At 36.6% G+C, this 13,264-nt stretch overlaps 1 protein-coding gene across 2 annotated transcripts in view; it reads right to left on the bottom strand.

Annotated features, from left to right (window-relative positions):
• The window catches only part of CTNNA3 (catenin alpha 3), a 2,038,107-nt gene that overhangs the window by 1,478,102 nt on the left and 546,741 nt on the right, over positions 1-13,264 (bottom strand). The window lies entirely within an intron of this gene.

Below are 13,264 nucleotides of genomic sequence, written 5' to 3'. Positions count from 1 at the left end.
TGAATGTCTATTTTGTTTTCAGTCTTCTGAAGCAAATACTTGCTACGTTACGCCAAATAATCAACAGAAGCAAATTAATGTGTGCCATATGAAATTACTCAAATTTCCTCATGTGCTAATGGCTGCTAGAATAGTTCTTGTCTTTCAGGGAAGAGTGGACTGAAATAAGAAGACATCTGTCCAGCAAATAGTCAGACAACCAAATAAGGTATTTTGAAGAAGGCCAGAATAAAGGGGGACATTTTTTGGGGGGGATAAATCAACTGTAAATCTTTTTATGGAGCTAGGTGGAACAAAGTAGTTCCAATATCCTCCCACTTTATGATAATAGAATCATAGAAATTCCAACTGACTTTTGATGTTGAAAATTGGAGGATGGGGGATGTAGTGATTTTATTGAAGTCAGGGACTACATCTTGAACCTGAATAGAAATTTATAACCATGTCATTGTCACTAGAAATTTTTAAAAGGTTATAGTTAAGGAGCCTAGACATATTAATCAAAGCAGATCGTGCAAACCAGCTATGGAAATGGTGTTACATATCAATTCTTGTTTTATCTGTTTCCCAAAGCTCAGCACTGTGCCTCCTATATACTTAAATACTCCCATGATACCAATTGCAGACCATCAATGCCTGCCCAGTAGGTGTGATTATTATCCATGTCTTCCCTAAGTTTGCCATGGGGCTTTATGTAATGTGTTAAAGGATTTTCTTGCTTTATCTCAACATTTTGAGGATACCTATGGAACCCATGACTTATCCACTTCTTATTTTTGCTCTCATATATCTCACCTCAACTTAGCTGAGTAATCCTGACTTAACACTATTTATCTCAGTTTCTTCATCTATAAAATGAGCAGGAGGAAGAAACAGCAAACCACTCCAGTGTCTTTGCCAAGAAAACCCCAAAAGGGGTCATTAAGAGTTGGATATACTGAAATGACTAAACAACAAAAATTCTTGCTCTAATTATATAAACAGCTTAATATATTTTTGGCTCTTACATTTCTCTGATGACATCCTTATACATTGTCGACATTTAATAAATACTCAATGGATTAGATAGCTAGGGCCTTCCATCAGTAAAATAATCCCTTGCCCATTGTTAAACTCTGAATCCTTTACCTAACAGATTTCTAAGCTGTCTCTTGCCAAAAGAAAAAAAGCAAAAAAAAAAAAAAAAAAAAAACAAAAAACATTCATCTCAACCATAGTCCTCTTTGCTGGAAAAATATAACCAATAATAAATCCCTTTTCAGCATTCTACTCAAAGACGTTGATGTAGAGGTGAAACATAATAATAGCATAAGCAGGAATTGAAATGAGCAACATGACTCGGTGTCCTCAAGATTTGGAATTATAAGGCAGAGACTCACCAATCAGTGAGCCCTCTTCACTCTCAAATCTATCATCTTTAGGACACACAAAGCAATGGGTATGGATATAGAACATATGGGAGATTGAGGAGGAACTGACTTATCCAGCAGTCCCTATGAGTCATGGGAAGTACTTAAACTTGGTTTTTTAAGGCCAGATTTCTATCTGTGGTACTACATTGCCCCTCAGTAATGTGCTTTATACCTACATGGTTGCACAGAAATGATTAAGGGTTCCCATGATTGGTGGTAAGGAACCCTATGCTCTGGAAGATGCTACCAAGACTCTAATAAAAACCTTAATGGACTGCCCATTTATCATCTGATCACTACCCTATCTGAAAACAGAGATGCGTATGTGTGAAGTCCTCTTGTTTGGTTTTCTTGGGGTCTCTAGAAGCAGCCTTCATTTCAGTTCAATAATCACCATGAGAGCAGCTAGGAGTTAAAGTCCAAATCCTTTATTATCTCTTTCAAAGTCCTATCTCCTTCACTTAGGGCTTGGCTAGTTTTCTTAAAGGCCTTCTGGAGTCTTGGTTTCAGTGGAGAAGTGAAGGAGAACCTGCCAACAAGGTGGTGTGAGATGAAGTGAATGAAGCTCTCTCTGAGTCCAAGGGTTTGTGGGTCAGCTCCCACCACCACAAAGGTAGACTATGGAATGAATCTGTCTCAGCCTCCTAGAGCTTCTAGTGTACTTGGCTTCTGTGACTCTCATTCCCTGCTTATATGCTCCACAGTGAGTAAAAACAATCATTATATCTCTAGGAAACCATTATTTGTTGTAAGATTAAATCAATCATACTGAACCATGCTAAACTAGATAACCAGTGTCTCATCAATTCCACTTAGTATCGTGTAAGCATCCTTTGTTTCAAGTTCAGAGTTCTGGCCCATAACACTTATGGAGTCTACTCATTAAGGCATAAGAGAGTGCAGAATGCATCTATGGAAATCATGCCTCTCACCAATAAGGTCACAGGTTTTTTAACTATTTAAGTGTTCTGTGAATAACAAAGAGAAGCCCTCCATTTTAGAACATGAAGGGTTGGCGCAGAAGACCCAGATTCAGGCTTTGCCTCTGACACATATTGGGAGACCAAGGGCAAATGATTTTTCAGCAATAATGCAAATCTTGAAAAGCATAAGTTATAGAGACAATGCCCATATTCATTGATCAAGGAAATCCATGCATTTGGAGTTTCCACTGAGGTTCATTAAAAATGAGGGAATCAGAGGTACATGCCAAAAATGAATAACTATAATCCTAATTCATATTTAGATGGTATCTTTTCATCATTAAATATCTAGTTATATAATGCTAGAAAGCTCTTTATATGAGAATTATTGATCAACAAACTATTATGTGCCAAGCACTGTAAGTACTGGGAATCTAAAGGAAGAATAGTTCTTGTCCTCAAAGGGGTTCCAGCCTTGTGGAAGATGCACTCACAATGATATGAAAGTAGGCCTACATGGCCTTCAGTTTGGATTTCCCCCTCACCAACACATTAGATATAGGAAGAGCAAGAAGGGATACATGGCTGAGACTCATAGAAAGGTAAACATTTATGCAAATCAAATTTGGAAATCTTTAGATTTAGAGAAAATGAGATAAGAAGAGTCAAATAAGAAAAAATATATTTAACCTTTTTCTACTATATTTAAAATCAAATTCTACCACCACCACCTAAATCCAGTATACATAATTCACTGCCCCCCAAAAATAATTTCACTAATATTGATTAAAAAGTTTCCCTTTGAATAAATGTGGAGGAGACATAGGAAAAATGGGACACTAATGCATTGTTGATGGAGTTGTGAAATGGGAACTATTCTAGAGAGCAATTTAAAATTATGCCCAAAGGGCTACAAAACAGTATATACCCTGAACGTGTATCCCAAAGAGATCATAAAAGATAGAAATGGATCGAGGTGTGAAAAAAATGTTTGCAGCAGCTCTTTTTGTAGTGGTCAGGAACTAGAAACTGTGGAGATGCCCATTTATTACATAATGGCTGAATATGTTATGGTATATGAATGTAATGGAATACTATTTGTTTTATAAGAAATGATAAACAGGCTGATTTCAGAAAAGTCTGGAAAGACTTACATGAACTAATGCTGAATGAAATGAGCCACATTATACACAGAACATTATACACACTATCTTCAAGTTTATGTGATGATCAACTATTATGGACTTGGCTCTTCTCAGCAATGTGGTGATACAAGACAATTCTAATAGACTTGGGATGGAAACTGCCATCCACGGGCAGAGAGAAAACTATGGAGATTGAATGTGAATTTAAGTATAGGATTTTCACTTTGTTTGTATGTTTGATATTTATTTCTTATGGTTATCTTCCTTTTTTCTGATTTTTTTTGCATAGCCTGATTAATATGGACATACGTTTAAAAGGATTCACATATTTAACTTGTTCACTATCTTGTGGAGGGAGGATATCAGGAAGGGAGGGAGGAGAAAAACTGGGTTCACAAAGTCTTATAAGAATGAATATTGAAAACTATCTTTACATGTATTTGGAAAAATAAAATACTATAGAGAAAAAACAAAATAAAAAGGTTGATATTTGATTATTTTAAAACTATAATGTTATAAAAATTACTCATGCATATATACTGTCAAAAATTTATAAATAAAAATTTAAAAACTATATGTAAACACACATATTTACATATATGCATATTTATATATGGACACATAAAACTGTTAAATTTTAAAACTAAGATATTTGAGAATGCCTATATATGTAACATATAGGATTCTTCATTATTAGCTCCCATTCCCCTTTATCTTTTAAAAAGGAGATCACATTTTAAAAGTTTACCATATGAAAATGAGGAAAGAACTTTGTGAAGTTATTTGTAAGGAAAAATTATGAACACAGTGGTGATGACAACAATGATTAGTTCTTTTACCCGTTGGAAAAATATGAAAAGGCGTAATGAAAGTATCCATATTAATATGGCTGATCACCTGCTGAGATGGATAAATATAGTGTCATAAAATGATATATGAGAAACCATCTAGTAAAATCTGCATCTTAAAAAGAATTTTTTTTCATAGCACATTCAATAAGAGGTCATCCTAGTTTTGATTAGAGACCACCAGCGAGGAAGAATCCAGTACTTTCCAAGGTAGTCAATTCTTCAGTCTGCATGGTGAATTTCTCTCAAATATCTGATTTCTTTTTCTTCAAACTGGTAGAATCCTATGACTTACTTCCCCATTCCCTAGCAACTAAAGATAGCCATACCTTTGATATCATAGGTCATAAATATTCTATTTTCTTGATCAAAAACTCAGAAATTTTTTCGTCATCACCATTACCACCAATTCCTCCACTCCACAGTGCATTTCTAGGCCATCCCCACATGTAAAGCATCTTGATGCATACAAACACAACTGAGTCTTCTTGACTCTCAGGAGAATACCCTTTGTGCTAGATCTCCAAATGGCAGCTTTTTACATAAAGCTATAACAAATATGGCCCCCAAACAAGTCTAAAGCCTGAATTTCATCACAAGAAACCTCACTTTGAGTTATTAGGTGGATTGTACAATGTTTCTGTCATTCTCAATTTTTTTCATGTATATATTAATGAAATGGGCCAAGGAGATTGGGAACTTCCACCTGAAAAGAAAAATCCACATCACAAAGAATAGTTCATATATCAGAGAGACATGGCAGTTGAGTTGTTTCCCTTTCTAGGACTTTTAGTAGCTCCAGGCTATTTCCTAGTTTGCTTTCTGTATAATTTTAGCAAAAGCAAACAAATGTTGAATGAGAATTCATTAGCAGTCAGTCAAGTGTAAATACTCTATCAATCATGTTGATTTTTTTTCAGCATCAGCAAATTTAATTCCATCTCTTAGAAGGGGTGACAGCATATTTAGACCTCTGGAATACATTAGACTTATTCATTAAAATATTTCACTGTGCTCTTCCATGACAAAATGTTGAAAGTTAGTGGGAACACTACCTCTTTCCACTCCACAGGTTTGCTAGGAAACCAAAGAAGGAATGATGATGGTCCTTGCTTCATGGTGGAGCATTTTCTCTTTAATTGCAATTATTTTATTTCTTCTGGATTTGTCTTTTCCTTAATGTAGGGAACTCTCATCACTAGAAAACAACTTGATAGAGGGGAAGAGGAATTGGATGCAGAATCAAAGGAAGTATGTTAAAATCCTAATTTTTCTGCTTCCTACCTATATAACCTTGTGCCAGTCAGTTATTTTTATGGATTTGTTTCCTGACCATAAAAATGAGTATGTTAGATAAAGGTCTCTTCCAGTTCTAAATCTACAGTGATGATTCTCTTTGATTTTTTGAACCTATAATGCCAATCAATAATTTGTTCTTAACTTGTAGGCTTTTAGAATTATCTGGTTCACTGGAAGAGCTATGATATGGTCATAGTTGTAAAAGTTATGTGTGTTAGAGGCAGGTCTGGCATCAAAGTGTTCCTGTCTCCAAGGCTGGCCTTCAATCCATCCAGCCAAACTAGTTCTTCATAATAATGATGATTATATCAAATGAAATTGGCCTAGCTGTACCAGATCGAAAACTATATAATAAAGCAGTGGTCAACCAAACCATTTGGTACTGGCTAAGAAATAGACTAGTTGATCAGTGGAATAGGTTAGGTTTACATGACAAAATAGTAAATAACTATAGCAATCTAGTGTTTGACAAAACCCAAAAACCCAGCTTTTGTGATAAGAATTCACTATTTGACAAAAACTGCTGGGAAAATTGGAAACTAGTATGGAAGAAATGAGGACTTCACCCACACTTAACATGGTACACCAAGATAAGCTCAAAATGGATTCATGCTATAGACATAAAGAATGAGATTATAAATAAATTAGAAGAACATAGGATAGTTTACCTCTCAGATCTGTGGAGGAGGAAGGAATTTGTGACCAATGAAGAACTAAAGGTCATTACTGATCACAAAATAGAACATTTCATTTATATTAAGTTAAAAAGTTTTTGTACAAACAAAACTAATGCAAATAGGATTAGAAGGGAAGCAATAAACTGGGAAAACATTTTTACAGTTAAAGGTTCTGATAAAAGCCTCATTTCCAAAATTTATAGAGAATTGCCTCTAATTTATAAGAAACCAAACCATTCCCCAATTGATAAAGGGTCAAAGGATATGAACAATTTTTGGATAAATAAATTTAAACTATTTCTAGTCATATGAAAAGATGCTCCAAATTATTATTGATCAGAGAATGTTGGAGGGGATGTGGGAAAATTGGGACACTGATATATTATTGGTGGAGTTGTGAATGTATCCAACCATTCTGGAGAGCAATTTGGAACTAAAATTGTCAAACTGTGCATACCCATTGACCAGCAGTGTTACTACTGGACTTATATCCCAAAGAGATATTAAAGAAGGGAAAGGGACCCATATGTGCAAAAATGTTTGTGGCAACCCTTTTTGTAGTAGATAGAAACTGGAAATTGGAAAATGGCTGAATAAATTGTGGTACATGAATGTTATGGAATATTATTGTTCTATAAGAAATGACCAGCAGGATGAATACAGAGAGGTTTGGAGAGACTTACATGAACTGATACTGAATGAAATGAGCAGAATCAAGAGAACCATACACTTCAAAAACAATACTATATAAGCAGTTCTGATGGACATGGCTCCCTTCAACAATGAGTGTAAGGATGCGGTTCCGCAAAACAAGAGAAGGGAATTTTAAGGACCCTTTAAATGGGCAGGCACAGCGCAACAGGAGATTTTAGTGGCCCAGAAGTATTCTCTGTGGATATAGGTCTGCCCTGTGGGTGGGATCCTGGCCATATTGAGATAGGTTTGTAATGGGTGATAGCTCTCTTGCTGGTTGGCTGTGTGTGTGACCTCACAGGCCCTTTATAAGCCCATTGGCACTCTTTAACCTGGCTCCCTAGCCTGGGGTAGCCAAGCCAAGCTGATGGATACTGAGAGAGGTAAGAAGTTTGGTAGTGTACACGTGGGTCTTCAGACCAGGTGTTCACTAGGGAACTAACAAGTCAGGGCATCAAGTCAGGGCATTATGTGAGTAGGTATAATAAAGGTTTTAAGATTACATGTGGCTATTCTTGAGTGCACTACCAGTTATTAAACTATAGATTCAAGAAATAATGAGGAGGCGAGCCGGGTAGAGTTGACACTGCAAAGGTCAGTGGTCAAAGGTACTCTGCTAGGAGGGCATGTTACAAATGAGAGGATCCAAATCAGTTCCAATTGAATAGTAATGAACAGAACCAATTACACTCAGAGAAGAAAGAACATTGGGAAATGAGTATGGACCACAACATAGCATTTCCCTTTCTGTTGTCATTTGCTTGCATTTTTTTTTCCTTCTCAGGTTATTTTTATCTTCTTTCTAAATCTGATTTTTCTTGTGCATCAAGATAACTATATAAACATGTATACATATACCGTATTTAACATATACTTTAACATATTTAACATGTATGGGACTACCTGCCATCTAAGGGAGGAGATGGAGGGAAGGAAGGGAAAAGTTGAAGCAGAAGCTTTTTTCAAGGGTCAATGCTGAAAAATTACCCATGCATATGTTTTGCATATAAAAAAACTATAATAAAATATAATGATAAAATAAACAAATAAATAATGATGATTATAATTCCATATAATTCTTTACCAGAAACTTATATTGTTTCATAAGAAAACAATCATGAACTCCCATACTATAAATGTCTCTAAATCTCCTGAAGAATTCAAACAATCAATTGGAAAATAGTGAAAATAAATACCATGGAAAGGGACAGACAACGATTGCCCATGATGATCTGACCTATAAAAATTTAAGAATAGCATCTTTATTGAATATTCAATATCCAAACCATGTGTTTCCCAAAAAGCTAACAAAACATAGAGACTAAGAGAAAGAAATCAAAATCATGTGGGAACAGATGATGTACAAATCACCCCTGTTATCTTGTATGTTACTACCACTGTCCCAAATTGTTATAACAAGACTACATTCACAAAAGTTACAATAGCTAGTACTGTTCCTGAATAGATTGTTAACTAGCTCTGAGGTCAAAGGATCTGATTTTACACTCTATCTTAGATTATTATAACCTGCTTGATGTTGGGAAATTCACAAACCTCCCTGGGTATTAGTTTCCTCATCTATAAAATAAAAATAATAGACTAGATAACTTCTGAGGAGTCTTCAAAATCTAGATGTAAGATCTTATGACCCTATGACCTCTCCCCTAAATCCAGAGTAATCCAAATTATTGGAGCTGTAGCTGATCATATTGAAAAGAACACATACAAGGTCTCCCAAGTTCTGTTTTGATTTTCTACAAGCAAAGCTAGTTTTTGGTAAAAAAAAAAAATGAGTCCCTAATGACTAAAAACAAATTTAATGAGCATTTTGATCCAGCCTTTGTATGTCATCCGATTAATCACTAAGAAATAACCTTCCTCTTTTCATAATCAATGATATGCAGTATTTATCTCTTGAAGCAAAAGAATAGCCCAAGGTGGATGGATCAAAAATATTTCCTTTAGGACACTTTATTATGCACTGTAATGGGGAATCTCTCTTATTTGGTGGAGCATCCTTGAGACCAGAGTTATAACTAAGGAACATTTATACTTGAGGCAAAGAGTAGGGGATGAGAATGCTAAGCAGGTTTAACTTATATTGAGGCTAATCACCAAGAGAATCTCTTTAAAAGGAACTCAGCTGAGGTTTTCCTTTGGGGGAGAAGGACTGGTAATAATGGTAACACAATCACCCTCTAAATTGCAATACCATCTAGGACAAAATCCAGATCAATTCACCCCTAATTATAGCTTCAACCTATACAGTAGTATATTTTCCCATACAAAACACCACTAATATACTATATTATACAACACTATGCTATACCACACTACACTACATTATATTATACTATACTATACTATATTATACTATATTCCCTACACTTCATAATGCATACCCTTGGAGACTTGGTTTTCTTACCTAAAACATAAGGATTACTGCAGTGAAAGGTCCATTTCTCTCACTACAGTTTTCAAATGGATAATTCTTTCTAAAACATAAAGACTAATTCAAATCAAATGACTTCTTGAGGTCAAAAATCAAATTAAGTTACAGAATAGAAAATGTCTTCATATGCTTATGAACCTCCTCCTTTATGTCTTGACCTCTGCTGTTTGACATGTTCCCCATTCCCCAAGGACTGCACTGCATTTCAGGGCCCTCCAAAGCCAAAGGCAATTTCTAATCTCTATAAGGAGCAATCAAACTGTGGGAAAGATATCTTTAAAATGAAGAGGACTCCAGACTCCAACACATCTTCCCGCATAGCAATGAGCATTTCAGTAGGGAAAGAAAATCCACAGGCTTCAGCTTCCTAGTTCATTGACATGCCACAGAAAGAAAAGGAGGCAGCAGAGTAGAGGAGGTGATTTCTCTACTGGGCCAAATAAAGTGACTCTATGTTTTAAAACCCACATAAACAACCATCATTCCCAAACAAGCCTCATTTGGGTTCTTAAACACCCCAAATGGGAATCAATGATGGGAGGAGGGGTGAATCAGAATACTGCAGTCTGTGAGATGCACCTGAGGCCTGCTTATAGCTGCCTGACTCATCACTTCCTGTTTTTCTAATGGGGGCCAAGATTTAAGCTTGGCTTTGTTTTGTAGTTTTCCCAAAATGCCTTTTTCACCAGCTTTCTACTATCACTGTACCTCTGCAGACATCAATTAAGGCCAATAAGGAAGCACAAATCAAGCACCTACTGTTCATAGGGCTGGAAAGAGGCCATGAAATCAATTCTCCTCATCTTACAGAGGAGGAAACTGAGGCCCTAGAGGTTGTGACTTTTGCCAAGGTCACATGGGTAGTGAATATTAGGATTTGAGCTCAGCTCTTCTAACTGTGGAATCAGTTACCCTACAATACTACAATGCTGCAAAAACTAAAGTGTGACTGTCCATTGAGAAGTTCCATTCGATCTTGAGGAAACCTATATACAGTAAGTAATTGCAAGATGTGTCTGAAGTAAAAGCCAAAGTAAAAGGGACTCATTCAAAAATCCAAGTTATTAAGTTACATGGTCAGGCTTAATATCAGGACCCCTGACTCCAAATCTAAGCTTCTTTCTAATGTGCCACAAGGGCCTCCTCTAAGAAAAGTCAATAACTATGTATTAAGGGTTTGTTGTGTGTCAGGCACCATGCTAAGTGCTGATGGATACCAAAAAAAGGCAAAAACAGTCCCCATCTTCTACAGGCTAGAGAAAACAGCACAAATCATACATGGTATATAAGTAGGGCATGTTATGGGCAGGAGATGAAAGAAAATACAGTGATCACGAATCTTACAGAACACAAAATCCAAGTTATCTCACCTAATCTTCACAGAACATCTGCTTTTAATGGAATTATGGTCCCCATTGTACAGATGAGTATACTGAGGATGAGGTAGGTCAAATGACTTAGCAAAGATCACACAGCCAGGAAGATGTTGAGGCAGGATTCAAAGGTGGATTTCAACTAAGTCTAATGGAAAAATGATGAGGAGAAGGAAATAAGAGGAGGAGGAAGACGAAAACAAGGAAAATAAGAGGAGGAGGAAGACGAAAACAAGGAAAATAAGAGGAGGAGGAAGACGAAACAAGGAAAAAGTAAGAGGAAGAGGAAGAACAAGAAAAACAAGAACAGGAGAGGAAAGAGGAAGAGGAAGAGGGAAGAGAAGGAGAAGGAGAAGGAGGAGGAGGAGGAAAGGAAGTAATAGCAGCAGCAGCAGCAGCTGTAGTTAGTAAAGATCATATAGAAAACAATCAAGATTACCTAGTGACCAGCTCCTATAGGCCTAGTAATAGCTACGTGCTTCATAAGGGTAGAGGAAGCACTTTGTCACCCCTAGATTATTTTAGTCATATCAGGAATGTGCGCTGAAATTTAGGGAATTGGATAACTCAAAGTATGGGTTTTGAGTGCACACTGTCTTTTTCCTTTCTTAGAGGCAGCTGATAGCACAATGGTCATAGGACCTGGAATTATCCTGGAACCAGGAAGACCTGAGTTCAAATCCAGCCTCAGACACTTACTATCTGTATTACCTTGGCAAGTCACTTAAGCCTGTTTGCCTTAGTTTACTCAATTGTAAAATGAAAATAACAATAAGACTAACCTCACAAGGGAGAAAGAGGGGAGGGGAAAGGAAAAGTTGGAGTAGGAGGAAATACAGGGCAAAAATCCTAAAGGGCTAGAAACTCTCCTCTCTTCTCCTCTCCAGAATTGGTCAAGTAAATAAGAATTTATTAAGAATCTGTGAAATAGCAAGTTATATATGCTAAATTTGCAGTTTCATGTACAATCATTTTTTAGCATCCTATGTTATGGAAATGGTTTTTATTACAAAAATTCAAAATAAAGTAAAATTTAGTTAACTGTAGTCACAGGTATAGCTTCATATAATAACAAAATCAAAAGTATGTCAAAGAAACACAGGTATACACAGATATGCAGTAGACATATTTGGGATTTTTCTTAAAAATCTTGACTTGTCCAAAATGTGTCAGGCTTCTTCTGGCCCAGCACTAATTTGCAGAGCTGGCGCTGACAGGTTTCTATTTACAAAGGCAACACACATTCTGGCTGCTGGGATACAAGTGGAGTCAGTATCTAATTTATCTGATTACTATGTGTATCTGGGGCAAGAGGGGTTAATCGTAATTTCTGCAAAGTGCATTTGCTTCTTTTTGTAGTAATTTGGTCTTTTGTGTGGTTAGATTCATCTTGCCTGGTACTCAGCAAGCAATAAACACTACATTTCAGAGCAAACAAAAGAGCATTTTCACATAATTTGATGATCTGGATTCCATGTTTGTATTTTGAAATTATTGTTTTAAAATGCTGGCGGCATGCACCGTGATGGAAGCCCAAACGGATCTCTTCCTGTTTGGGATTTTAATACTCGTCTGGCTGAAAGGGAAAGATTTTTCAATAATATGAAAAGACTTGCTTAGTTACAGGGAACATTGGTCTGATGAGGCCATGTGCAGGATCTATTACCAGCAATATGCCATCCTAATGTGTCAGAATTGTACTACTCTTAAAAAAATAAGTCTGCGTTAATAGAAAGTATTCACTTCTACCCTAAGAAATTGATTGTTGTTTGTTGGAGCTTCAGAAAAAAAAAAAAGATGGTGCAGCATCAGCCATGGTAAGCATTAGTGCATCCCGGTCTAATTTCCAGCCAAAATCCAGCCCATTAAATACAATTTTGGAAGGCTCAGCTCTTTCAGGACCAGGGGATGTGCAGCCCATGTCTAATGATGCAGCTCTCGTGGTGAGCTGAGTACGAGCATCCTGAATCCTGATGAACCAAGGGCAGCAGCTCTTGTAACAGCCTCGAGAGGCAGGAGGAAGCTGCTGTTCTTCTTGAGGAGCTTTGCTCCCCAGGGGACTGAAGGGAAGGGGTGCCCTCAGACCCAGCTCTGCCTTCATGAGTTCTACTTCATAGACTTGATTCTGTGACTGCTTGATATTGGGAGATTGCCCCAGGGACAGTGGATGGGATCTTTCACATGCAATAGCACATTTGGATCCAATTACAGTCATGACCTTTGTATTATGGCTCTATACAATGTCATTTCATTATAACATTTTAAATAAATTATAACCACTCATTATAGTTATATAATGACTCATTATATAACTCATTGCTGTATTATTGTGGGTTAGGGAAAGCAAATGAAAGAAAAGGAAATAGAGGAAGCAATGATGAAAAACAGGAAGAAAGGGGAGAAAGGAAATAATGAGAATATCCTAAGGTCTAGGAACTCTCC

This window comes from Sminthopsis crassicaudata, chromosome 2 (assembly GCF_048593235.1).
Source record: "Sminthopsis crassicaudata isolate SCR6 chromosome 2, ASM4859323v1, whole genome shotgun sequence".
NCBI classification, from domain to species: domain Eukaryota; kingdom Metazoa; phylum Chordata; class Mammalia; order Dasyuromorphia; family Dasyuridae; genus Sminthopsis; species Sminthopsis crassicaudata.
This window is presented reverse-complemented; position numbering and strand designations above follow the sequence as displayed.